The sequence below is a fragment of the Phoenix dactylifera genome, chromosome 5 (assembly GCF_051530095.1).
Source record: "Phoenix dactylifera cultivar Ajwa chromosome 5, Ajwa_hap1_PhDact_Kaust_v1.1, whole genome shotgun sequence".
Lineage (NCBI taxonomy): Eukaryota > Viridiplantae > Streptophyta > Magnoliopsida > Arecales > Arecaceae > Phoenix > Phoenix dactylifera.
Genome location: NC_143194.1, coordinates 21,070,739 through 21,097,207, shown reverse-complemented (window position 1 = coordinate 21,097,207; position 26,469 = coordinate 21,070,739). Strand labels below are relative to the sequence as shown.

The 26,469-nt window shown below is 36.6% G+C and overlaps 1 long non-coding RNA gene across 1 annotated transcript; it reads right to left on the bottom strand.

The window, feature by feature from the left end:
- Nucleotides 1–16,335: 16,335 nt before the first annotated feature.
- LOC120111564 (uncharacterized) lies at nucleotides 16,336–19,415 on the bottom strand. The gene is made up of 3 exons (XR_005512772.3): nucleotides 18,686–19,415; nucleotides 18,499–18,580; nucleotides 16,336–16,610 (listed from the first exon to the last, which is right to left on the bottom strand). It is a non-coding gene; the product is annotated as an uncharacterized LOC120111564 (long non-coding RNA).
- Between the last annotated feature and the right edge of the window lie 7,054 nt (nucleotides 19,416–26,469).

Below are 26,469 nucleotides of genomic sequence, written 5' to 3'. Positions count from 1 at the left end.
GTATAGCAACAAATTGGTGATCTTCTTTGTTTCTTAGCATTCTTATAATCATGGTATGTTGATTGGTACTAACTACATCGTCTCGATGGTTCTGACTAGATACAAAAATTGCACCATCTCTAATCTGTGCTGTAATCGGTTCTTCAAGAGATACAGCAATTGGTCCCGTTGCTGATTGATGTTCCCCTTCCTCTATCTTCCATGATTCAGAAAATAATGGACCCATTTGTTGATCCAAATGCATGCAGGAAGCTGGTCTTCATAGCAACTTATTTTGCTGGCATCATCCAAGCTTCCTTTGGATTGTTGAGGTGGACATCTTTGCGAATTATCATTCGGTAGTCATGTTTATGGATGCAGAGTATAGCGACGGCGGCGGCGGTGAGCCCTCTCTCCGTCGATGAAACTCAGTGTATAGCTCTCTTCTTCTATTTCACCTTCTTGCCTTCAGTCAAAGGCCTTAAGACTAATTAAAAATAAAAATTACCATGCAAATCCGGGTCCGGGTTTTGCATTCGGATCCTTGTTCAAGTGTTTGATAGGCCTAGAGTTATTTTTATGCTTATTGACATATTTTAGAACTTAATGATGGAGCATGTTTTTTGATAACTGATGGTCACGATGGTAATATTACTGATTTTCTTTTAGCACATCCTACGTAAGTTATTAGCTCAATATATCAAATATAACAATTCTTAATTCAAATTTGATTATTTTATATTATTATTTTGTATTTATTTATTTTCTTTGGAAATATTAGGCTACGCTAGCAAAAGAATGGGGGAGATTGCTCTCCTAAGGCCGGCTCCCATCTACTTGTACGTGATTGTTGGCAAATGATTATTACTCGTCACTCCTTTGAGGCAACACATGTATATATAGAGAGAGAGAAGTAAATAATGCAATTGATTGGGTTGCAGCTTATGTAGCCAATTGTATAGGAACTACTCTGTGAACCTCTACTTCTATGACTTCTCCAAGTTTTTGAATGCTTTGCATGTTGATTCTTGTGGATATATTTAAACAAGATTTTACTATTTATTTCTAGTAGATTTTGATTATTTTGTTTGCTCACCCAATTCATGTTAACAGTTTCATTCATTGGTGTGACATAATCTGCTGTGCCAGAACTAGCAACTTGAAGTTGCCTATCTACCTTTACTCTGATGAAAATACATTTTGTTGCTAAGAAAGTGACCTAATTAAAATCATCTGTCTACAACCACATCAAATCATGGAGCACAAATGCTGTAGATACAAGCTTTTTATAAGAGAAACAACAGCTGTTCATGTCAACTAGAATTTTTGCATTCCAAAAGGATCATCAGGCTGAACTAATCATCCACAATAATGAAGGATGTGCGAAGAACAAGCCTAGGAATATTTGAAAAATTACTTAGCAGTCTAGTCTGTTTTACATTCTTCCATCAAATGGTTATCCACAAACATTAGCTGTAAATGGTTAAGATGAAAGATGCAGCAGCATTGAGCTGCAATTACACCCATCCAAATGATAAAAAGAATGATTGCAGAAAGAAGCTAACAACATCCAAGATCAACAACTGAACAAGTCTATAATGAGTTCTCTATTGCTCGTCTTCTAAAAGTCTATATCATCTGAAAAACAGCTGTCCGTGAACATGTATGAGCAATCAATCTCCTCTGTCGTTGACTCCATTGATGGCAGCATGCTTGTTCCCTATCATGAAAAGAAGATATTGAATTAGTTCTCATGAACCAAAGATACGACTTGAATTTATATATGGCAAAATCAGCAGTGAGCTTTATATTACAGCATTGGTGGGCTCCCCTGCAATGTCTTGAGACGCATATGCAGCACTTGCTTGTGGAAAAGGAGGACTTGGATTGCAAGCATTCTGAAGTGGAAGATGTTGGGCTGGAGGTTGGCTCAATATATTGCTTTGCAGATCGTATGCCGAGGGGAATGGCAGGCTAAGATCAAGCAGAAACACAAAAAAGAAAGGAGAGATTAAGCAGGTAGCACATATGTTTTTACTTAGTTATTCCACAGCCAAATATATATTATCAAACAAGACATGCCATTTGATATATTCTATTACAAATAAAACAGTGGTTCAAGTTTTCGGATTTCAAACAGGCCGGTATTCCCCTCATCCATCTTTCCTTTCCTTTTTTTTTTTTTATTTTGTGGTATAGAAAAGAAGACTAGGTCCCTACACACTACCATATATCAAGTAAGGCTGCCCTCACCTACATGCGCTAAGCCAGCCAACGCCGAAGGGCTCTCATCTTGTCTTTCATGGGCCTTGTTGACCAACCAAATTTTCAAAGAGAGCCCAAACAAATTGGGAAAAAATATTAAGGAAAAGTACACAAGAGGTTATTAAAAATCTCTATTGAGAAAAAATATTTCTGAAAAAATATTTTATATTTTTAAGAATAGTTCTATGATCAACTTTAGGAAGTTGAATCCCTACTGCCTCTTTGAAAGTGAGATGTCCTCAACCATTGAACCATAGAGGCATGCCCCCCCCCCCCATTATTATCATACTATGATAATAGTATGAACAGTTTTTTGGAATTGTTAATAGAATCTAGTGGTCTTCCTAAATCCAAAGAGATTTTCCTACTTTTATGTTACGATTCTATGTACTTTTTTTGTTCGATGGTTGTTGTATGAACCTCTATGCATATATGCACATACATACATATACGTATATGTAGACATATATTCATTAGACTCATAATGGATTGAAAATTCATGAATTGAATTAAATGGGCCCTTCTAACTCTGCAATAAAATAATGCCATAGTAAGGCATAAGTCATCGGTTCAAATCCAATAAAAGGTTTCATTAAACTTAAGATTTAGTCTTCATTTTTCAGTGGAGAATAGAGATCTTTTCTTCTGAAAAAAGGAAAATATAACCACCATTATAGTTTGCTCTAATTATTATGAGTCATAGTTAGAAAGTTGAACATATATTCATCATCAAAATAACTAATTGCCCTTATTAGGAGCAGTTTACCATGTGGTGACATAGCAATCCTCTTCATGTATCATTATCCAATTAAATTTTGGTGCTCAGATATAATAGAAATATTCCAAAATATTCCCTGTTTAATTACTATTTACTAAATACTTCTTTTATTATTGAATTCGGCAATATATGTATGTAGTCTCATATGCATGTATATATGAATAATACATATATACACACACGTATGGTACATAACTCAATTACTAAAGTGTAATTCAAATGAGCTTGTCTTGTCATGATCTTGTTATGTCAGCAACTCAACTTTTTCATCGCACCTCCTATGATCCTCCAATTGTATTGCATATGCATATTTCTAATGTATCTATATTGTGAAAGATGATGATGATAGTTGCTACAGGCAAATTAGGAGCATAAAGAGTATCACCTTTGCACTTCAGAGTTATGTTGACCTTGCTGGCACCAGTTTTCTTGCACAGGGATGTAAGTTGATGGTCCACTTGGATATGCAACTGTCTGCTTATTCACCACATTGGAAAACTAATCAACATTGGAAAACAACTAGTATTGTAAAATTTGAATAATGGGAACATTAAGCTCTTAATTAATGTTACCAATTATTTTTCAAGTTCAGTTTGAGAGATTTGAATGCAAGATATGGGCAAAAAGACGAGTTGATACTCCAATCACCAAAGGACTATTACCTGTGTGTTTAACGGCTCAGGAAGCTGCAATTCTTGAGTTTGAGGCAGGCAATTCTGGAAAGAACACGAATGCAGCATGAGATTGAGAACTTGAAATTTTGAATTTTCCTTGTAGATCTTTCTAAAAGAAAAAAGAGACAGCTATTCCTTACTTGAACCAAGTTGCTCTAAAATTAAAAAAAAAGGAAGGAAAGCTTATAAATTTCATAAAATACACGTAGAAGCTAATATTATTCACCATGTAGGTTGTGAAGCTAATATGATTCACCTGTTCGTTTAGTAGCTCAGACAGCTGCCTTTCTTGGCTTTCGAGAAGGTGATTCTGGAAAGAGAATGAATGCAACATGAAATTGAGAAGTTCAAAATTAAGTTTTTATTTCAGCTCTTCTTTTTTCTTTCTAACCAAAAAAATTGCTTGCTTACTTGGACCTGTGATGGTCCTTCCAACCAAGAGCGACTTTGAACCAAGTTGTTCTAAAAAGAGGAAAAAAAGGAATGAAAGCTTATAAATTTCATAAAATAAATCTAGAAGACAATGTCATTCACCAAGTGTATTGTGATTTTTTTACTAATTACCTGGCTAGTTGATAGCCCATTCAACGAATTGTAGGTTTGAAGCAAGTACATCTGAATACGAATACGATATAAAATAAGCGTAAGAGCAGCTTAATTAACCTACGCCTCGGACCAAAAAAAAAGGAGAAAAAAAAAACAAAAGCAATGCAAAATAATTGCGAATATTGTTGTTAAAGTACTAAGCATGCATATATTGGAGCTCCACCTTTCTATTCGAAAATTGTTGCAGCGCATGGATCAGAAAACTTTCACATCTCTTTATTTTAGAGATTGAATCAATCGATTTGATTTCATCCTTCTCCACCTGAAAGGACCTACAAGGTCCAGAAGGATCCAAGCATGAACAAAAAAAACATAATTTTGAAACATTTTCTTTTTGTGCATCAATCAAAAAGTAATGGAACGTGTTTACTTTAGATTATCCATGGCTTTCTTGAACTCCTCTTGCTTCATTTCCTCCTCCCGTCGAAGGGCCTAAAAAATAAATTGGTAATGTTAATAATAGATCGATTTATTTGAGGCAATAGTAATTAATAAAAATATATGAGAAAGGCAATGGAAGCATATATTAGGAGTTAGTAGTCAGTATGTGCATACCATTGCTCTATATTTTGTGACGCCCCGAGAGTTTCACAGAACGACCCATATCATGAGATCAAAATATAAAAAATGGTTATTAGATTAATTATGAAACACAATGTATGTGTCGATCATCATACAAATTTGATGTGTAATAATGGAGTTGCCTAAATTCTTAAAATCTATATAGTTCAAATATTATTATTGTCAGAAGTCTAATTCAAGTAAATCTATAATATTGTTTCAGTTTTTCTCGTGGTAAATAAGGAAGAGTACAATCTAAAATTTTCATCTCAAGAAAAAAGGAGAAAAATAAATCCGGCAAATCAAATGGTCTCTCATTGTATAACATAAACTAACTTAATATTAATAGCAAAATTATATTAGAGTGCTAGCTTACATAGGCAAAAATTTTTAATGCATAATATATTTGCCATTCAATGAACTCTATATGCACCACTCTATTATAAATGCATGGTAGCTAAAATGCAAGACATTCATTATAAATGCAGCACCCAAAATGCATCAAGTTTGATGAACAATTTGCAAATTCAACACTCTATTATTAGAATTGTATGATGTGCATATCCAATTTTTTCATTCTATATGTAGATATGCTTATATTTATTCTCTTTAGGTGGGAAAAGAAGAGAGAGAAAGATAGAGGGAGGGAGAGAGAACAAACTCGGTATGGTAGGATGAGTTGGTGCCGTTTTGACCTCTTATCAAATTGAGTGTCCTCAGAGCATGCTGCATATTTTATTTGTTCATATAACAAGGAAAATAAACATAAAATGATTAAAAATAGGTAATTCAGATGTTATTCCATGTAATTTTTTAAAACATATGTCGTATTTAGCTTTTGATGCATCTAAGAATGTCTTTGTTTCATACCTCTTGTTGTGTTGGAGTACTGCAAGTTTTGCCCAATAGAAGATGATGAATGTAGTAGAGAGAGAGAGAGAGAGAGAGAGAGAGATTAGTAAAATTCCAAATTAACAAAAAAGCCAAACCAAAATAAGAGAAAATAGAAAATTATTTTCAGGTATTGATGGTAACATACTATACTTCTAAAAATTTAGATGACCTCACATAATGCTCAATAACATCTTCAATCCTGAAAAATGAACACAAATTAAAGATTTAATCAAAAAAGAATATCAACAAATTCAAAAAAGATTTAACAAATTTCTACTTTATATCTATATATAGTTTGAAATTTCTACCTATTAACTCCGGAAAAGAAATTCAATCGGTGTGCTTCTGAGAATGATAAGAAAGCAACTTTTGCTCCAGTAAGTATTGACGTCTCATAGGATTTTCTAATAAGACCACATTTACGCTTGGAATAAGTAATATGAAGACTAGCTTCATCTCTTATCTTCCTAATAGGAATTTTGTTTCGAACCATGATAGAGAAGTGTTGAATAAAAAGATCAAGGAGAGATTGGGATCTTATTGCTAAGAGGAAGAGGAGGTTAATGGATACGGTCAAGTGAATAAACCTAAGGAGAGGGAGGTTAATGGGTAATGTCAAGTGAATAACCTTAGGAGAGGGAGGTTAATGGGTGTGGTCAAGTGAATAAACCCAAGGTGAGGGAGGTATTTATAGGAGAAGAAACGCAAGGGCATTTTAGTCAATTCAATTGATTATAATTGGCTGATCAACTAAATATTTTCACATTGTTTGATCTAAATGACTGAGGGGCTTATTTGCAAGATAATATTGCATATAATAAGTGAAGGGTGTATGACCCAAAAATACACAAAATATAGTAAAAATAAGTGAAATTATGTAAATTGGTATCGTGTTAATAAAATTTATTCCAAAGAATAAAGTATTAGAAATGTAATGATATTTTTTTTTTCCAAGTTTTCATCCCATATCGATCTACCATTTAGGTTTGAGATAAATTTTTGTAGAATTTCTCTATTTTAATATGTCACTTTCATAATGTCTTCTCACGATTTAACACATCTTCACCTTCAATAATACTATCTTTTGACCATGGAAGTCATTGGATTCTTCAACAAAAAGCATTTAGGTTGCTAGTGGTAGTGACTGCAACCAAAGAACCACAAGAGGAAAATTGGGAGGTGGTAAAGATCCATTATCCTACTATGCATCTTACTATCTAACTAAAAGTTGGGGAAAAAGTACAATACACAAGGGCATCAAGTATTATCTACTCTTCAGCATCCTTTGTTGTTATTTGGGTTGCAACAGCCACTACTGATGGCCTGAATCCTTCTCTCTAATGGAAATATGAGAAAACAATTTAAAGAAAAGTGCAGTTTATATTTGTTACAAAGTATTTCAGCTTAGGTCAACTTGTACTTCAAAATTCGAAGCAATGCCCTACCAAATTTTCAGTGATTGCTAAGCATGCAATAATGACCATATAATCTTAAAAGTGTGCCAAGGTAACAAATATAGACCACATTCTTTAAGGTATCAAATCTATAAAAAAATGGAATTATCAAGGAATAATATGGTTGATAAGAAAAATCGATGCATAGATGCTCTCCTAGCTGTTGACTGTTGTCATGTGAATCTTTTAAAATGCTAGCATGCCTCTAGAGTACACCATAATTCTAGTTAACAAATTGTTGCTACCCTCCCTATTCCTCCTTGTTTGTAGTCATCAAAAGAATTATAGCTTGAAATTAGTCTTCAGGGTGTTTGACCTTCCAATTTACTATAGCATTTTGGAACATCCGTTCAGCCACCAAGAATTCAAATAAGCTTTTTATCTAATGCACAAGTGAGAACCAACAACTAATTAACTTATAGTCCACATCAAAGACTTGACCAAGTCCATATCCCCTAAACTTGTTTTCTCTCAAGTCCTACACATACCAATCAATTACAAACATCCCCTTCCCTCTCTATTTGTTACTAGGAAGACGAAAATGCCCCTCTCGCAGATAGATGATAGAATGCTTTTACTTAGATTTCCTAGTCCGTCACACTTAACTATTTTCCTTAAATTCGCTTGCATTAGCTTTCTAAAGAAATCGAGGCTCCCCACTGTCGTACCACCCAGTCTCACACCCCTCCCTGAAATGCAAGCCTCGCGCATGGTCGCCACGTGTCGACTGATGGTGCGGGATTGAGTGTGGTCTGAGTGGGTGCACTAAGTTCGAATCTTACTTTAATCCATTCCTCCACTGCATCTTCAGTGAATCCATCGCAGATTCGCAATCACACGCTTACCAAAATGGGACCTTGGCAGGTGGCGTGGGCAAACTTGCCAATCCAGTCAAAAATTATCTACGACACGCGGCAAAAACGAGTGACATGATGAAGAAAACCATGCAGAAACCGTATTTGGTAACCCACAGGGTAGGGTTTGTCATTTTTCTTTTTGATTGAAGCTACAAACTTATCCTTGATTTGAACTCAAAACAAATCCAAGACATTTGATTTGTTGAAATTTAGCTGAGTAGAGGCCTACTTCCTTGGGCTCATTTCTTCCTACAATGGTCTTGGGCCCATTTCTTTGTGGAGGAGTTCGGAGGCAGGAGACTCAATTGAACCAAGTTTGAACTCGGCCCATAGATTTAAAAACTTCTGATTAGTGGCCACGAATGTACGTGAGACCACGAGGAGAGGCATAATGAGAAATGCTATAGAACGACACGTTCCACGGAGTAGATCAACCGTGTCAGCCCAAGACGTTAAACAAATACCAAACAAAAATAGAAATGAGACAATAAAAAAATTAGGAGAGGGAAAAAATATTTAATTAAAAAAATGAGCTACACAAAAAGCTCGCTCACTTCTTACCAAGAAGGATAACTCTCACTCTCTTTTCTCACGTCACACTGATTCCTAGTCAAATTCAAAAACCAACATTCACTAATAATAAGACTTGAAAACTACTAAAGGCTAGCTCGCCCTTTTTGATGCATATTTTGAAATCGATGATGTCCTCCAACACTTATCCTTAGTATTGACTCTACAATCAAAATTTAGATTTCGGGTGTCCAACTTATCCGAACGAATATCAGGTTGCTAGTTACAATCGTTGTTTACCAAAGTATTGTCCGTTACCTGTACACTTGTAAAATCAGTAGTAAAGCTTTAGCTATATTCACATACCTCCACATGGACAGCTTCAAGTATCTATACAATTGGCTTTTACATATGAAATCAAATTCTCATGCATAATCTTCTAATAGCTTGAACTTTAGAGTAGCTTCAAAATCAACTAGCATACTAAAAATCTTGTCAAGTACCAAGGCATAACATGAATCATCTCCACCAAGCATGTCTTCTTCTTGCTTGACCATTGAAACTACTTCAAAATTAATCAGTTTTTCAACCTCATGGCTGACTAAATCTCCATAAAAAATATCCATATATTGAATAGCTTCAACATAAGACTCTTCTGCATTATTTGATTTCTCAATATGGATCTCTACAGATGGATCAACTATAGCATCCTTTGACTCTTCCTAAGCAACTGCAGTCATGATCTCTTCTGAACTTTATACATCATTCATGTGATCAAGCTCATTCTACTCCAGATTTTCTTCTGGACTTGATTGATTCCTAGGTTGATCAATCTTTCCATACTCTGAATCTTTCAAACTTGAACCCGTGTCTAACGATCAAGCTTCCCCTAATTCAAATTTTGTTTGAGAACACCAATCTCCTTCCCTCAAAATTGAAGCCGAGCCTCATTAGACTTTGAGTGGAGAGCAACAAGAATATCCCATGCTATTTTTGATCCCTCGATATCTTGAATATGCTGATGATTTTCTTCATCCATATAAAATTTGAGAATATATGTAGCATTTATAGCTTCGATATCTCCCAATCCTTTTTTTGCTTTTGCATTGTTAGGACTTTCTGGTGGCTTCACTGTATTGTTCACAATCTCCCATAAATTTTGCCCAATCAAATAAAATATGATACATGCCTTCCGATACACATAATTGGTGTTATTTATTTTTTTTGATCCTAATGCTAGAGATGGTAGTAGCTTCAGCCATGATGGTTCACCTCTTGAATCACCAAACAAGAGTCCACATACTTGCACTACCACATAGCAAATTACCAGAAGTTCTTCAATCACCCCAAGCTACGAACGCACAAATAACCGATCTCCAAGCTTATGGCTCTGATATCATATAGAATGGCACCCTATGCGGAGTAGATTGACTGTGCCAGTCTAAGATTTAGAACAAACACCAAACAGAAAATAGAAAAAAGACACTAAAAGAAAAATAATTAGGAGAAAGAAAAAATATTTAATTAAAAAGAACGAGCCCCACAAAATGGCTTTCTCTCTCATTTCTCACCAAGAAGGACAACTCTCACTCTTTTCCTCTCTTTTCTTATGCCACACGAAAGGAGACACAAAAGCTCAGTATCATATGGGTGGGATGTTTGATTCCTACTCAAATTCGCTTTCTAAATAAAGAACACAAGAGAAAATATATCCACTTTTTGGCAAGTAGAAAGTGTAAAAAAAGGGTTGCCTTAAATTGATTAAGCGAAGTTGCGATCAAATTCTAGAGATGTTGCAACCGACACCAAGGGGACAACCTGTGGATGAACCCGATGGAGAATATTATTGGAACAATGCTCAAGCAACCCTTAAGATTTTGTTACAAATTTTAATAGTAGTGAGGGTAGTTGTGTTATTTTAGATGTTGTCTTAACAATATTGGATGTCAGATGGGGCTCAAGACCATATAGCATCACTTAATGAATGTAAAAGAGCTAACTGAAAATTTTTAAACAAGAGGGAGAGTATGTGAAACTCAAGTAAAGTTGAGGGAGACTTTTGATAATTTTTCAATTAAAAGTTGCATGTCTTTGGCCATTGGACTAGGGTTTGGATGTTGGCAAGATTTGCCGAGCCTAACTTTAAGCTGAGTAGAATAGTTTCACACCCTCCTCAAACATTATCCTAGGAGAAAATATCAAGATAGTTTCAAGTCAAATCTTTTGTAGGGTCCCCGTAAGTGATTTTTAAGTCAATATATATATAATTATTATCAATTTTCTATATATTAAAAAAGGATTTTTTTTTTTTTTGTGAATAGAGAGAAGGAAGTTATTAGAATTAGATGACAATGTTCAGCTTAACAAATATGTTGGACCTGTAGCCAATTTTAGTTAGATACATATGTATATATATCTACATAGTATCCACGTACGCAAATGTTTGTGGCTTCTTATGGTGGCTCGTCTCACCGTTTTGCTAAAAAAAAGTGCATGACATCTAAAAATTTGGGATATAGGATAGTTTAACGAAATCTTAAATTTTATAATTTTATAATTAATTATTTATTTTTAAATAAATTGGTTATTATAAAAAAAGAATCATGGGTTGTCAAATTGATGAGGTTGAACAGGCTTTCAGGTTAGAGTTTGAGTGGGATAGACAGAGATTATGATTGCTAAGAAGGATTGTGATTCGGGCTTTACTAAACCTAAGCCTATATCCCTTGGGGTTTAAGTCTAACTTATGTTCCATAACTCATTTTTGAAGGATCAGGTTGGGTGATAAAATTATACATCGAGTTTGGATTGAGCGGATGTCAAATCTGGGTTCCTATTATGTATCAAACACTGTATCCTGAAGTATTAATTAAACTAAAATGATCCATGCTTTAGAACTTAATCAATGAAATCATATAAAATTTAAATCATAAACAACAAGCGCTTGACAAAATGAGACTCTATTGCCTTATTGTTGGTGTTAATGTCATCTCCTTTCTTGATGGTCGGAGGTATGAACATTCTTTGATGTGCATGAGCAAGAAGGGACCGACTCTAGAGGTATTCACCTAGAGAAGATATGGTAGAATGTGACGACGCAGATTGGCCGGTCTTCGACAGTAACCTTGGATGATCTCTAGGCTCATGCTACCATGTCCAATGTGATCCACAGCTTAATGCATCTTAGTCACTAGAGCTTGAACCCTTCTCTGAAAGCTCCACAGGACCACATATCACACTAGTCTTTAGCCAGAGGAGCTTATTGTAGAGTGTCTTAGAAAGAGGAGGATTCAGTTACCAATCTCCAACAATTTGATCTTTTTGCCCTCACTGCCTGTCTAAGTGCATGAAGTTTGGTAGAATCTGAGATGTCTATTTTCAATATCACTTGCTAATGGTTGCTCTTAGTATAAATCATATAAGCTCATATATCAGGCAATGTATTTTTGTTCTTTAAAGTTATATGTATGTATAAGTGCACATCTAGATAGTTGGGTTTCGGTTTTGATAAGAGAATAAAAGCAATAGAATGGTTGTTGTCACATTTGGTGGTTGGGCTGCAAGGCAGTGTAGTTGAGAAGGTACTGGGTATCAGCAAGCATCACTCCTTACTAACCATGCAGGCCAACAATCATAGAGCATCACATTGACTAAGAGAATTTTGCCCTATACAGCTATTTAAAACTTCTCAACCTCCCCCCTGTCGTCCCCTATGGCGTCTCCACTGCTCGCTCCGCACCCAAAACCCCCTCACTCCCCTTATGCCCTCATTGCTGCCTTGCACTCAGTGCATGGCTCTTCTCCACCCACTCCACCACCGCACTCTTTGCTCGACCCGCTCGTCCTCCACTACGGACCTCCCTATTCTTCTCGACAACTTCGAGTCATGCGCTACCACTGCTGAGGCCGCACTCAATGCTAAAGGAGTCCTACTCTCACACTCCAAGAGCCCTCCCTACCTTCTCCTTCAATCTTCTCTCTTCTCCTCCTACCTTCGACCATCCTCCTCTCCACCCCCATCCCACCAATAGCTCCCCCTCTAACTCCCTCTCTCCCTGTGGCCATGCTGAAACCCTAGACCATGCCGACATCCATGCTCTCGATGGGACTGATTGAAAACATGGGCTCCAATTACCTTGGCATGGTCCTGAGATTAAGGTTTGACAACAACCTAGAAATCTAGGGCAGTGGAGATCTCTTCATCCACCATCATCAGAGATCCATCTTCGAGCACCCTCTCAAGGATCGCTCTTACAATAAGGAGGGCATATAGATCATTAGTTTGAGATCTATTTCGGTTTCGGATGACAAAGAGATCAAGGCCAGTGATTCGAACCAAATTGGCCAAAAAGCCCTTTACCCTCAAACTTGGTTCGTCCGGTTTCTCTGGTTTGACCGAGTTTTGATCACTTCAAATTTTCATTAAACTGGATTGAATAGGCAACGGCGTCTCTATTCAATCGATTGAATCAACGGGTCCTGTCCGATCTGATTTTAAAGTATGGATTGGTGAGAATCGCTTCTTACCAACCATGCAGCCCAACAAGCATGGAGCGTCACTTTGACTAAGAGATTCTTGCTATTAGAAATTTTTCTTTACACTTGATAATAGTTTAGAAAATTTTTTAAATATCTACTCAATACGCAAAAATTCTTGAGTCAAAGTGATGCTCCATGATTCTTGGGTTGTATTGTTGGTAAGGAGTGATTCTCACCATTACTAGAAAGGCGGTGCTGTTGGTGAGGCTAAAACTAATAATACCATTTTCATCCCTGATTTAGACCTAGATTTTAAGCAAACAGTTCTTTCCCTCCCACTTAACATTCGTGGTCATAGTGTAATTCACATTATTCCTTTTGCCAATTAAAATTGCTGACAATTGGATCTCAGAGAAGAAATGAAAAATGAAGGCAACTGTGCAGGATTTTTGCTTGCACTTTTTGTACTCTCCGGCTGCCCCCATAGCTAATTAATTTCCAATGGCTTACACATGGAACGCACCCAGGAAATGAAAGAAAAACTTGTTTTTCAATGGTGACAAATCAAACAAACACCTATATTTGGAATGATACACCTAAAGGGGAATATTGATTTTTAGATTTCAAACCAAAATCACAGTCCTCATCAAAGATATCTGCAAATAAATTCGACTAATGCTCGTTGTTCTTTTTTTGTTTTTTGACAAATAATACATCAACCAAAAGATTGTTTAGTGAAAGAGCATATATTCTTAAATTTTAAGGTACGAAAATTTATGGACATTGCTAATATGTACCTATGAGATATATCTAGCAAATATGTGGTATGTTGATGTATGTGCAATGGTCTATAACTGCATGCTCTACCTTATAATCTACAAATTGAACTTTCATCATCATTAGAAAATGTGGTGGAAATATATTTTTCTGTGGTGTAGAATTTTAAGCATGCTCTCTACATCTTTCACTCGCCAACCAGCCTCAATTGCATCATCGCATGGTGGATCCAATCTTCTAGTGTTAGGTAGAACATCATAAAACAAATGTTCATCTGTTCTGATCCTCGCCATGATCTGTCCGAAAAGCATGAGATGTTTGCCTAGGCGTATTGAGACGCAAAGAATGACAAGCTCTAGGCTACCACGGAGGAGAAGATCTTGCTCCTCACCATTAAGAAAGAAGGTGACGAGGGAAACAAAGTAGAAGGAATTCATGCCCCCAGCTATTTGGGGAAGACGAAAGATGATGCTAATTATCTCCCAAAAAAGATGATCTCAGATTTAGCAATCTAGGAAGAAGAAAGATGATGCTAGAGGAGGGAGGCATGGTTGGAGCATGGGGACAAGGATTCATGGCACGGTAGGATTTTGTAACCTCCTATGATGCGTGCTGGTCGGATGGATTCAGGATTAGGCAGGGACAGACCACTAACGTGCACCCCCTCCTACACAACATTTGGATGATTTCGAGAAAGTGTACATCTTAAGGCGCATAGATTGCCTCTTATACGGCAAAGCATACTAGAAGAGTATCGTGGACAGATTTGTCGTGATATTTTATTTTTCTAATTATATTAGATATATGATCCATCCAGTCTTATCCAAAAAGAAAAAAATGGCGGACTTGGAGGAAGTTGCCAAAGGTACCCTTTAAGATACGCCCGACCTTTCCTCCCCAACATATCTTTCATCCACAAATACCACACATGCATTTCAACATAGTAATATTGGCTTCCAGTATTAGAGAAGATCAATAGGAGATTGGCTGCTTGAAAAGAGAGATTTCTCTCGTTGGGGGGTAGGCTTACCCTTATTAATAGTGTAATGTTAGCTCTCCCTTATTACTATATGTTGGTGCTTAGATTGCCAAAACGGATCCTCAACAGGTTAATCAGATGTGTCGTGCTTACCTTTGGAAAGAAGATACAAGGAAGAAGAAACAAAATGATCTCCCATCTACTAATTAGGTGCATATTTGCTCGTAGTTTATGGACAACAATTAAAGTGCAGCTAAATCTGAGAAGATGGCCTACCAGCATTAGTGATCCGTGGACCAAATAGAGAAACAAAAAATTTCAACAACCAATGAGAAAAGCTATGAATTAGTTGATTGCTGCTATCTGTTGGAAAATATGGAAGAAGCAAAATGCTCAGATTTTCTTAAAAAAACTCAAGTTTTATCTATTATGTTTTGTACAAAATTTTGTCAACCTTCTTCAGCTGGAAGCATCTATGTTCGGAAAAGTTGATGGATCCTCACCTCAAACTTTGGCATAACCTTGCAACATTGGCGCCGCACGTTGAGAGACGTTGATCTATCTCTTTAGAAAAAGGCTGACTCACATCAGGATACAAAGATTATATAGTTGCACATTGAAGATACAAAGATCCTTCAAATTACTTATGAGATTGTTCAGCTTGTTGAATAGTTTAACAAGTTTACTTACCGACCATTATCTTTTGTAAAAAAAAAATTATTGCTCTTTTATGTTTTTCTTTTTTGCAAATCCTTTATAAATAGTTTCTATAAACTTCTTTTTTTTAATGAAGGCCAAGTGGCTTTGCCTTCCTCTCCGTCAAAAAAACATAGCAATCGAGCATGACAAGAACCCTTTGCATATTTCAGCCCTTCTTATATATATTCCAACACCAACTTCCAATTTACCATGTGGACCAAAGATAAATCAAGATATTGGATCATCTGAGTATCAGCTACCAACCAACCAAGATGGCAGATTGCAAGTTCATTCTCCCTAAGTATCCAACTAACCTATAAAATTAGAGACTCCACCCGCGATCAACAAATGCTTGAAATGGACCTATTTCAAATCCACACAAGCCTAAAATATCACCACGTCTCTCGGAATAAATTTTTCCTACACCGGAGATGGTGATTCGGAGTGGGGACGGCCAATCAATTATGATTAAGATCACCTGATGACAACACTTAAATAACTTGTATAATTTGATGGGTTTTGCACTGCCGACACTTGTTTTTCCACGTTCCACCTCATTCCTACAATTAGTGTTCTCCATGCAGTTTTCCCAACTTTACTCTCTAAAACAAGGACTGGATATCCCAGATTCCACACATTATTCCCTTCCTTTATTAAGAGGGATTGCGTCCAATCATAGATACAGCATATGAGGTTCGGCCTCATCGAAGAAGGCTCAAGTTATTTTGGGTCCTCCATTCAGAGCTGGAATTTGCCAGCTTGATGACCAAGAGGCTATGTCGAGGATTATCAGGGTCCAAAGAACGGTCTGAAGCCATTTCGATAGTCACAAGTCACTGATCAATCTTTGCAGCATCAGAGGTACTACTTTCAATGCCACCAACATACCTGTAAGTTATTTTACCAACGACCGATTAGCGATCATTACTTGCCATATACTCGAGAATTTCTCCCCCGACCAAAAAAAAACAATATACTTAGTTCTCCATGACAACAGCAAGTGATCCCGTAAGATGCAGAAGCAAACCAAATCAATCAGGAAAGAAGCAATTGAAAGATCAGCTGGAAACATTCTTTCTGTATATCGGAAAACTTTGCCTGCAAAAAGAACATTTTCTATGGATGTAGCGTTAACCAGATGCAGATATGTTGTTTCAACAATTGAAAAAATAGTGCTCATTCAAAAAACAAAAAAAAAATAAAGAAAGAAAGGAAAAGAAAAGAAAAGAATAAAAAGTGACGAAAAATAGAAGTCCTTAAACTCTATCACAGTAGGCATGCAGCAAGATGATGGTGGAAATTTGTTTATACATGTCACTGTTTTGCTTTTACAAGCAAAGTTTATAACCACCAAGTGCTTGCTCGAATGGCATCACCTCTTGCCACTTGGGTAAGAGGTTAAAATTCGATTCCAGTTAGAGCCAGCCCACAAGGGTGGGCGGATATAAGATAAAACAGGTGGTGATTAGCCCCTTAATCTATATATAAAAAGGAAGAAGAAGAAAAAAAGGGCCCAATGGAAAAGCGTTAAAGCCACCAATGGCAACTACTGATAGCGGGCCAGTAACATGATAGAAACCATTGGGTTTTTTTTTACTCTCCATATTTGACCTTAAGGTCTTTCCTCCAATAGAAATTCCATTTTTCTATGAATCTAAAAATCTAATTTCAGAGAAACACCCTCTTCATTGAACTTTTTGTAATTAAACCATTACATTTCTTCCTCTACATGCACCCAACAAATATGTTGGAACTAGGAATAACCCCAATCTTAATTACTCCAAAGTATATCTTCAAGTCATTCAAATTTCAACCAAAGGCATCCTGGAGGAACATATATTATTCAACCAGATCTTTTAATGTAGACTGAATTATGATATGCCCTCTATGCAAAAAGACACTTGCACTCCTAAATGGTGAACTATCCCTCGATGCTTCCAAGAATAGCATTGCAACAAGATTTAAGGTCATGTTTTCCAACAATATCATCATAACATGACTTCAACTTATGTAAGATGCCTAGAGATAGCCCATAATTTTCACCGAAGGACATCCCCCATGCTGCAATTGAAAACTTCTATAGGGTTTAGTATCTTCCGTCCACCTTACTATGTCAACATTGGTCTTGAGTCAAATATCACTTGAAACATAAGATTCATGCTATCCATGCAAGAGCGGCTTATCATCCTTGCAAAGAGGTAATGACTTACATAACTAAAAATAGAACGTAATAGGCACCGGTAATGTTAGCCAAACTGTGCCAAATTGGCTAGTTCAGAAATAACGAACCAAACCGATCAGCTACCGATAAGGTATAATGTAATAGTTTAGCTTATTTAAAGTGACCGAGGGACAACCTACGCAAGATATTATGATATGTCATCTCGAGAGATTATTTAAAGCACCTATGCTAGTCCACTACCGAATGATTATGATATGCCATCTTGAGAGATCGTTTTCTACTGGAACTGGCATTACACACCAACACAAATCGGAAAAGATGTTCCACAACTACTTGTGAACTAGACTTGCCTGTGCGATCACCTTATGAAAGAATCAATGAGAGTAGTAAATAGGTAGGCAACTTAGAAAAGACATTTTCCAACCTTTTTGGGTGCTCCAACTGATGGTTCTCCCCGCCTCTTTCGTTGAACTAAAAAGGCAAAGAGCTGTTCGTGGTTCCTCCCTATGTCTCCACCCCCGATAGGCTCAATGATAATGATAAACACCGCCGCCGCCACCCAGGTAAGTCTCTCTCCCCCCATCTCTAACTCCCTTCCTCCCCCCCCCCCCCACAATGACAACAACCTCTCTCTCTCTCACACATGTTCCTATCCCTCTCTCTCTCCCCCTCCCTTCCTCCCTCTCCCCCATAATCAACGACGATGATGGCTACTCTCTCTCTCTCTCTCTCTCTCTCTGTGTGTGTGTGTGTGTCTCTCCAGTTATCCCTATTTCGGATGAAATAAATATAGCCAACACTTACCACATAGATCATTGACGTTCTTGGCCATCTCCTTGATTTCTTTCTCCACTTTCTTAATGCTCGTAGAGTAAGGTCCTAGACCCTGTCACCATGCAATTCCAATATATGTTTAAGAAAATGAAAGCAATAAGATGTAAAATTAGTTCAACCACAATCAAATGATGATAATCCAAGATCAGAACAGAACAAGAAACTCGTGTGACGTAGACGGGGATGGGAAGGTTGCTGAAATTTGGGGATGATGGCGGCTGATTTTCTTTCTCTCTTTTTTTTCAATGGCGGCTAGGGTATGCTAGGGTTTTCGTTGTGGATGGAGAAAGAAGATGATGGGATAAAGGCTAATTGGGGTTCACATGGGTTCAATTGGTGTGGATTGACTCAGCCTTGTGCAGAAATTACTGATGGATTATGGAGACAATAGAAAGTTAGCTTGGACTCGTTGTGGGATTAGGTTAGGACGTGAAGGACTTGTGGTTGGCTAGTGATTAGGAGTCCTAATGGAATTAGGACTCTAGGGTTGGCATGAGAAAGCAATATGGCATGAGAAAAAAATACTAAGATGGCATGAGAAAAGGAAAGAATCCTTCTTTTACTAGGACTCTTAATTAAGGTAACGTGAGAATGAAAGGTTGGCGTCATAAAAAAAAAAGGATAACTAAAGAGGATGAGTGGAAGAGTCTCATTTCTACTTAAACTCTTCAAGACTTGGCGTGAAACAGGAGAAGGAGTCTTATCTTCACCAACTTCTTCGAAAGCTTGGCATCTCAACAAGGAAAGAGGATGGAGCGTCGCACTCTAAGAAAAAAGAGAATCACTCTCAATTTTTTTTTTAAACTCAAATCAATCTATCTCTGAATTTTATTCTTCAACCTTCCCTTTATATAAAGTAAGAGGTTCGAAAAATAAGAACTCTTACAACCAGAATTTTAGAACTCCAACTAAATATAGACTATTTTAAATCAAATCAATCATTTGACAAAATCAACTAAACCAACTAAGACTTCACAAATAACTAGGACTCCTTATGGTGCATGGAAGAGAGTCCAAATTAACTAGGACTCTTCCTCAAATGCCACATGGACCAAATAGACAACTCCTAATCAATTAAGGACTCATCAACGTTATGGTCTCAATGTGGTTTCATGGCGTTGGGACCCAAACTCCAATTGACTCAATCAACCACAACTTAAATAAGACTCGTACTAGACTTTGAATTTGTCTTGGTGCATGGAATCTGCGACACATGGAATAGGATTCACATTGGATTTCTTCAACTTGCGCACGCCCATAAGATGGACTTCATGAACGCCCAAGAAGACCTTACGTACATCATTCATTCCATCCTAAATTCAGCCCCTTTTGGACCAAGTCAACAATCCAATTAACTCTCAAAAACTCTTTCTAATTTGGACTAAAAATTCAGGACTCAATCTAACATTAGATGCATCCAATGTTGGACCCAAACTCCTAAACTCAAGACTCCTAATCAACTTGAACTCTTTAATTGACACATGACTAAGAGTCCAAAGCAGCTAAGACTCTTTTACACGACACATAGACCTATTACAAAGACTCCAAATAATTTAGGACACTTCAACGCTACTAGGACTCAATGCAATTGTGCGTTGAACACTCGAACCCAATATAACTAGGTGCTAAAAATCTTGGACCCACTGTAATTCAGTGTTAAAACTTTGTGGACCCAATATAATTTGGTGCTCAACCAAGGAGGAGACTCAAGCTTCATGCATGCTCTAGGCTTGGGCTCATGCTTCTATATCATTTTGCAGAAAGTAGACTTCTCAAACTGTACAAAACCCATATCTAAACCAAAAAGAAAAAAAGAAAAGAATAGATTGTAAATCACAAGACAAAATGAAATTCTAGACTACAATATCCAACCCAAAAGCCTATGCAAGAAGAAGAACTCTAATCAGCTTAATTTTCAAAAAGTACATAAACTCATCATTAGGCAACAGAAGGAAAGTATTGAAACTACCAGTCTAAGCCGAACATAACCCTAGAACAACGAAGATTTCAGTAGGGAAAAAAAGTAAGAAGCAGTATAAAAACAAATGTGGGGTTCAAGATTGATATCCAACAAGGATTGAAAGATTAAATGCACCTAAATAAAGGAAAGAGACAGAAAGATGCGTCCATAGGTCTTGAGGAGGGCGATATCGTCCTCGTTGAGGGTTCGAGGGTCCTTCTCATTCACATTCTCTTCGACCTTTGTAGCCATAGCAGACGGCGACGAGAAAAGTAAAGGCAATGGAGACACGACGAAGATGCGGAAGGCGACGGAGATAGCGACCCCTCTCTGCCAGTCAGTGGAACGAACAGTTCCGTTTACAATTAAAGTTCATGATTGTAGTTTTTTTTTTTAATACAACCTATAGGGAATTGGACGCATAATAAGTATGTATGTAAATTGCCATTTTTCAAGTTATCAGTTCAATATATTAAATTTGATTAATTTATATGTATTTTTTAAGATTTATTTTTTTTCTTTGGAATATTAGGCTGCACAACAAGAGGATAGGGGAGATTACTCTTCCCGAGAGAGCCCAAATCATAGACAAAGGCAAGGTTTTAAATATTAGCAAGATAGTGGGGCATCTCACTATCTTGAGCATTGTAAATTACCATTTTTCAACATTACACAGTGTACTTTATTCCAAAAGAAAATGAGATGACCCCATCCATTGCTTTTAAAGCCTTGATTAATGATGATATTTGAACCTAGATCTTTGATATAACCACTAAGAAACAGTCAATTTGATAAAGCGGCTCCCTTTTTTAGATTATTATATTATCCACAACAATGATGGATGTGAGAAGAACTGGTCTAGGAATATTGGAGGAAGACTATATCACATAACAAAGGTGGGTGCTGCTGAATTTTTAGTAGATGATGGCTAAAATTGGTTGGACCCAAAGCTAATTTAGGTTAGGACGTGGGAGGAAGGAATTAGGCCTGTGATTTAGATCTGAAACCTAAAAAACTTTATGGTGATTAGGGTGTCAAAGGATTAGGGTTATTGCGCGAAGAAGGTGGGCGGATGGAAGAAGGATCAATGGAAAGTGCTGCTTTTTGGATAGTATATAATAACTATGGGCTGAATAGAAGAGTCTCACCTTTATTCTAAACCCAATGATTTTCCGGCATCTTACTAAGAAAGAAAGAAATCTTTGGAGTCTCGCCAAAGGAGGAAGAAGAAGCTTCACGCCTCTCAATCTCAAGAACAATTGAAAACCAAAATTAATTTTGAATTTTATTCTTCAACCTTCTCTTTATATAGAGTAAAAGGTTGAAAAAATAAGGACTCTTACAACCAAAATTTTAGAACTCTACTAAATATGGACTCTTTTAAATCAAATCAATCATTTGACGAAATCAACTAATGAAATCAACTGACGAAATCAACTGACAAAATTAATTGACGAAATCAATTGATGAAATCAACTAACGAAATCTACTTACGAAATGAACTGACAAAACCCGCTACACCAACTAAAACTCCCAAATAACTAGGACTCTTTAAAGACACATGCACTAAGAGTTCAAATCAGCTAGAACTCTTTCAAACGATACATGGACTCAATGAACAAAACTCCGAATAATCTAGAACTCCTCATGACGCATGGAAGAGAGTCCAAATCAACTAGAACTCTTCCCCAAATGCCACATGGACCAAATAGACAACTCCTAATCACTCAAGGACTCCTCAACGCCATAGATTCAATGTGATTTCATGGCGTTGGGACCCAAACTCTAATTGACTGAACATAACCAAACTAAAGGACTCAAACTCCATATGACTTAATATGCCTAAACAAACAAAAAGGACTTAATGTAATTGGGCGTTGAAATACTCGAACCCAATGTAACTAGGTGCTAAAAATCTTGGACCCACTATTATTCAGGCATACTCAAGTAAGGATCCAAACTCGACGTACGTTCATCATGACTCGAGCTCGTGCTCCTGCATCAGACGAGTAGTCTGGTCTGCTTTGCAATCTCCAATCAATTGGTTATTCTTAAACATTAGCTGTAAATGAGAAAGATGCAGTAGCATGGAGCTGCAATTGCACCCATTCAAGTGATAAAATGAACAATTGCAGAAAAAAAAAAAGCTAACAACATCTAAGATGCTTTCTGATGATTAACATCCATAAACACCATTTTCGAACAACAATTGAAAAAGTCAGTCATGAGTATTCCATTGCTCTTGTTTTCTAAAGGTCAAAATAATCTGACAAACTATAGCTGTCCGAGAATATGCTTGAGTAATCAACCTCCTCTGCAGTTGCCTCCATTGATGGCAGCATGCTTGCTCCCTATCATGAAAAGAAGGTATTCAATTAGTTCTTATGAACCAAAGATTTGATTCGAACTGACATATGGCAAAATCAGGGGTGAGCTTTATATTACGGCATTTGCAGTCTCCTCTGCGATGTCTTGAAACATATATGAAGCATTTGCTTGTGCAGCAGGAGGGTTTGAGCTGCAAGCATTCTGAGGTGGAAGATGTAGGCCTGGAGGTTGGCTCCATATATTGCTTTGCAGATCTTGTACCGAGGGGAATGGCAGACTAACATCAAGCAGAAACACAAAAAAGAAAGGAGAGATTAAGCAGCTAGCATATATGTTTTTCACTTGGTTATTCCCCAGCTGAATGTTATTGAGCAAGACATGCGATATCGAGGAACCGGAACTTTGGGCATTTTCTTGTGTGAAAACACAAATTTCATTAACTACCATTCCGAAAATAAATATGCATGAGAGTGTTAATTGACAATAGACAGATTCATTTGTGCCATGTCTGACCAAGGAAGTTGTGATCGAATTGCATGGTCAAATAAACGGCCTCGACAAATATCTTAAACAAAATTTAACATGCAGTCTCTCCATGGACTAGTTCTTTAATTTTCAATACATCCATTATCCACTGTAACTCTGATAATGATATCTGTGGCCTATATGTTAACTTCCCCTATCTTAAATAATGCTTAAGGATTGGCCATGTGAACAGATTAACTATTGTTTGATATATATTTTATTACAAATGAAACAATGGTTCAGGTCTTTGCAAACTGGTGTTCCCCTTATCCATGTTTCCTGTTCTTGTTTTTCTATTTTGGGGTGTAGAAAACAAGACCAAGGCCCTACATACTACCGCATATCAAGTAAAGCAGCCCTCATCTACTTGGGCTGAGCCAGCCAAAGCCCGAGATTTCTCATCCATCTTTCATGGGCCTTTTGTACCAATCAATTTTCCAAAAAAGCTAAAACTAATTGGACTTTCTAGTTAAGGTAGTATTTCGTGCTTCCTTCTTTAGGACTGAAGAAGTTATTAAAAACCTCTATTAAGACAATATTTCCAAAAAGAGCATCCTATATTTTTAGAAATCTTTAATTGCAGAATTTTGCAATATATATGTATGGCGCCCTCACATGTATGTATGCACAATACATTATATACATAGGTTTGGTATATAACTCAATTACTGAAGTGCAACTTGTCATCAGGGCCGACTCAACTTTTAGGCGACTGAGGGCCTCGCCTCCAAATACATTTATTATAGTGAGTTCTAAGGTGAGTGTCTAAATGCATTGAGGCCTCCAATGCATTTAAGGGCCTCAAATACGACGTATCTTTATAGCTATAAATGCATAGAGACCTCCAAATGTATTTATGTTGGGACGTATCTCTTATCTAATGAAATTTATTATCTCGTTCCTTATTTATGCATTGAGGCCCCCAAATGCATTTATGTTGGGACCTTTGAGTTCACCTTAGACCCCCAAATGCATTGAGCCGCTCCTGTTTGTCATGTCAGCAATGTAACTCTTTCATCGCACCTCCTGTGATCCTTCAATTGCATATTTCATATGCATGTTCTTCATGTATCCGTATTCTGAAAGATAATGATGTGGGTGCTATGGACAAATTAGGAGCATAAAGAGTATCACCTTTGCACAGGGATGGAAGTTGATGGTCCACCTGGATATGCATGTGTCTGCTTATTCACCACATTTGACACCTAATCAACATTGGGAAAAAATATTAATATTGTATAATTAGTATAATGGGAACATTAAGCTCTTAATTAAAGTTACCAATTATTTTTCAAGTTCAGTTTGAGAGATTAATTTGAATGCAAGTTACGGCCAAATAGACAAGAGTGGGGATACTGCAATCAGCAAAGCTGTATTACCTGTGCGTTTAACGGCTCAGGCAGCTGCCATTTCTGAGTTTGGGGCAGGCAATTCTGGAAAGAAAATGAATGCAGCATGAGATTGAGAACTTGAAAGTTTGATTTTTCCCTGCAGATCTTTCTAAAAGGAAAAAGAAACAACTATCCCTTACTTGGATCTGTGATGGCCCTTCTAACCAGGAGCGGCTTTGCCTTTGAACCAAGTTGTTCTAAAAGGGAAAAGAAAATGGGGAAGGAAAACTATAAGTTTCATAAAATAAACCTAGAAGCTAATATTATGCACCAAGTTGGTTGTACATGAAGCTAATATGATTGACCTCTTTGTTTATTAGATCAGACAGCTGCCTTTCCTGACTTTCTAGAAGGTGATTCTGGAAAGAGAATGGCTGCAACATGAAATTGACAAGTTCAAGTTCAAAATTGCAGCTCTTCTTTTTTCTTTTTAACAAAAAAATTCCTTACTTGAATCTGTGAGGTTCCTCCCAACCAAAAGGGATTTTGAACCATGTTGTTCTAAAAAGGAAAAAAAAAACTGAATAAAAGCTTATAAATTTCATACAATAAATCTAGAAGACAATGTCATTCAGCAAGTGCATTGTGATTTTTTGACTTACCTGGTTAGTTGATGGCCCATTATTCATCAAAAAATTGTAGGTTGGAAGCAAGCACGCCTGAATAGGAATAAGACATAAAAATAAGCATAAGAGCAGCTTAACCTACCCCTCGGATAAAAAAACCAGAGAAAAGAAAAACAAAAGATAAACAAAATAATTGCTAATATTGTTCTCAAAGTACTAAGCATGCATATATTGAAGCTCCACCTTTCTATGCGAAATTTTTTGCAGTGCATCGATCAGAACACTTTCATGTCTTTTTATTTTAGATATTGAATCAATCAATCTGATTTCACCTTCCTCCACCTGAAAGGTCCTACAGTGTCCACAAGGATCCGAGCATGAACAAAAAACATAACTTTAAAATATTTTCTATTTTGCATCATTCAAAAAGCAATGGAACTTTGTTTACTTTAGAGTATCCATGGCTTTTCTTAACTCCGCTTTCTTCCTTTCCTCCTCTTGTTGAAGGGCCTAAAAAATAAACTGTAATGTTAATAACGGATTGATTTATTTGAGGTACTAATTAATAAAAGTACAAGATAAAGGTAATGGAAACATATATTAGGAGCTAGTAGTCAGTATGTGCATACCGTTGCTCTATAATTTTTGATACCCCAAGAGTTTCACAGAACGACCCATGTCCATGAGATCAAAATATCAAAAATGGTTATTAGATTAAAAAACACAATGTTAGTTACTTAAAGTGATGCTATGTAACATTTAAAAAGTAGAAAAGAAAAAAAAAATCATGTATGTGTTGATTATCATTCAAATTTGATGTATAGCAATGGAATTGACTAAATTCTTGAAATCTATATTGTTAAAATATCATTATTGTCCAAAGTTTCATTCAAATAAATCTATAAATATTGTTTTTAATTTTATTATGGTAAATAAGGAATTATACAATCTAAAATTTTCATCTCGAGAAAAAAGAAAAAGAAGAATAAATCCCACAGATCCTATGGTCTCTCATTGTATAACATAAAGTAACCTAATATTAATAGCAAAATTATATTAGAGTGCAAGCTTACATAGGCAAAATTTTTAATTGCATAGTACGTTTGCTATTCAATGAACTCTAAATGCACCTCTGTATAAATATTCACGTAATTAAGTAGCATAATTTTTT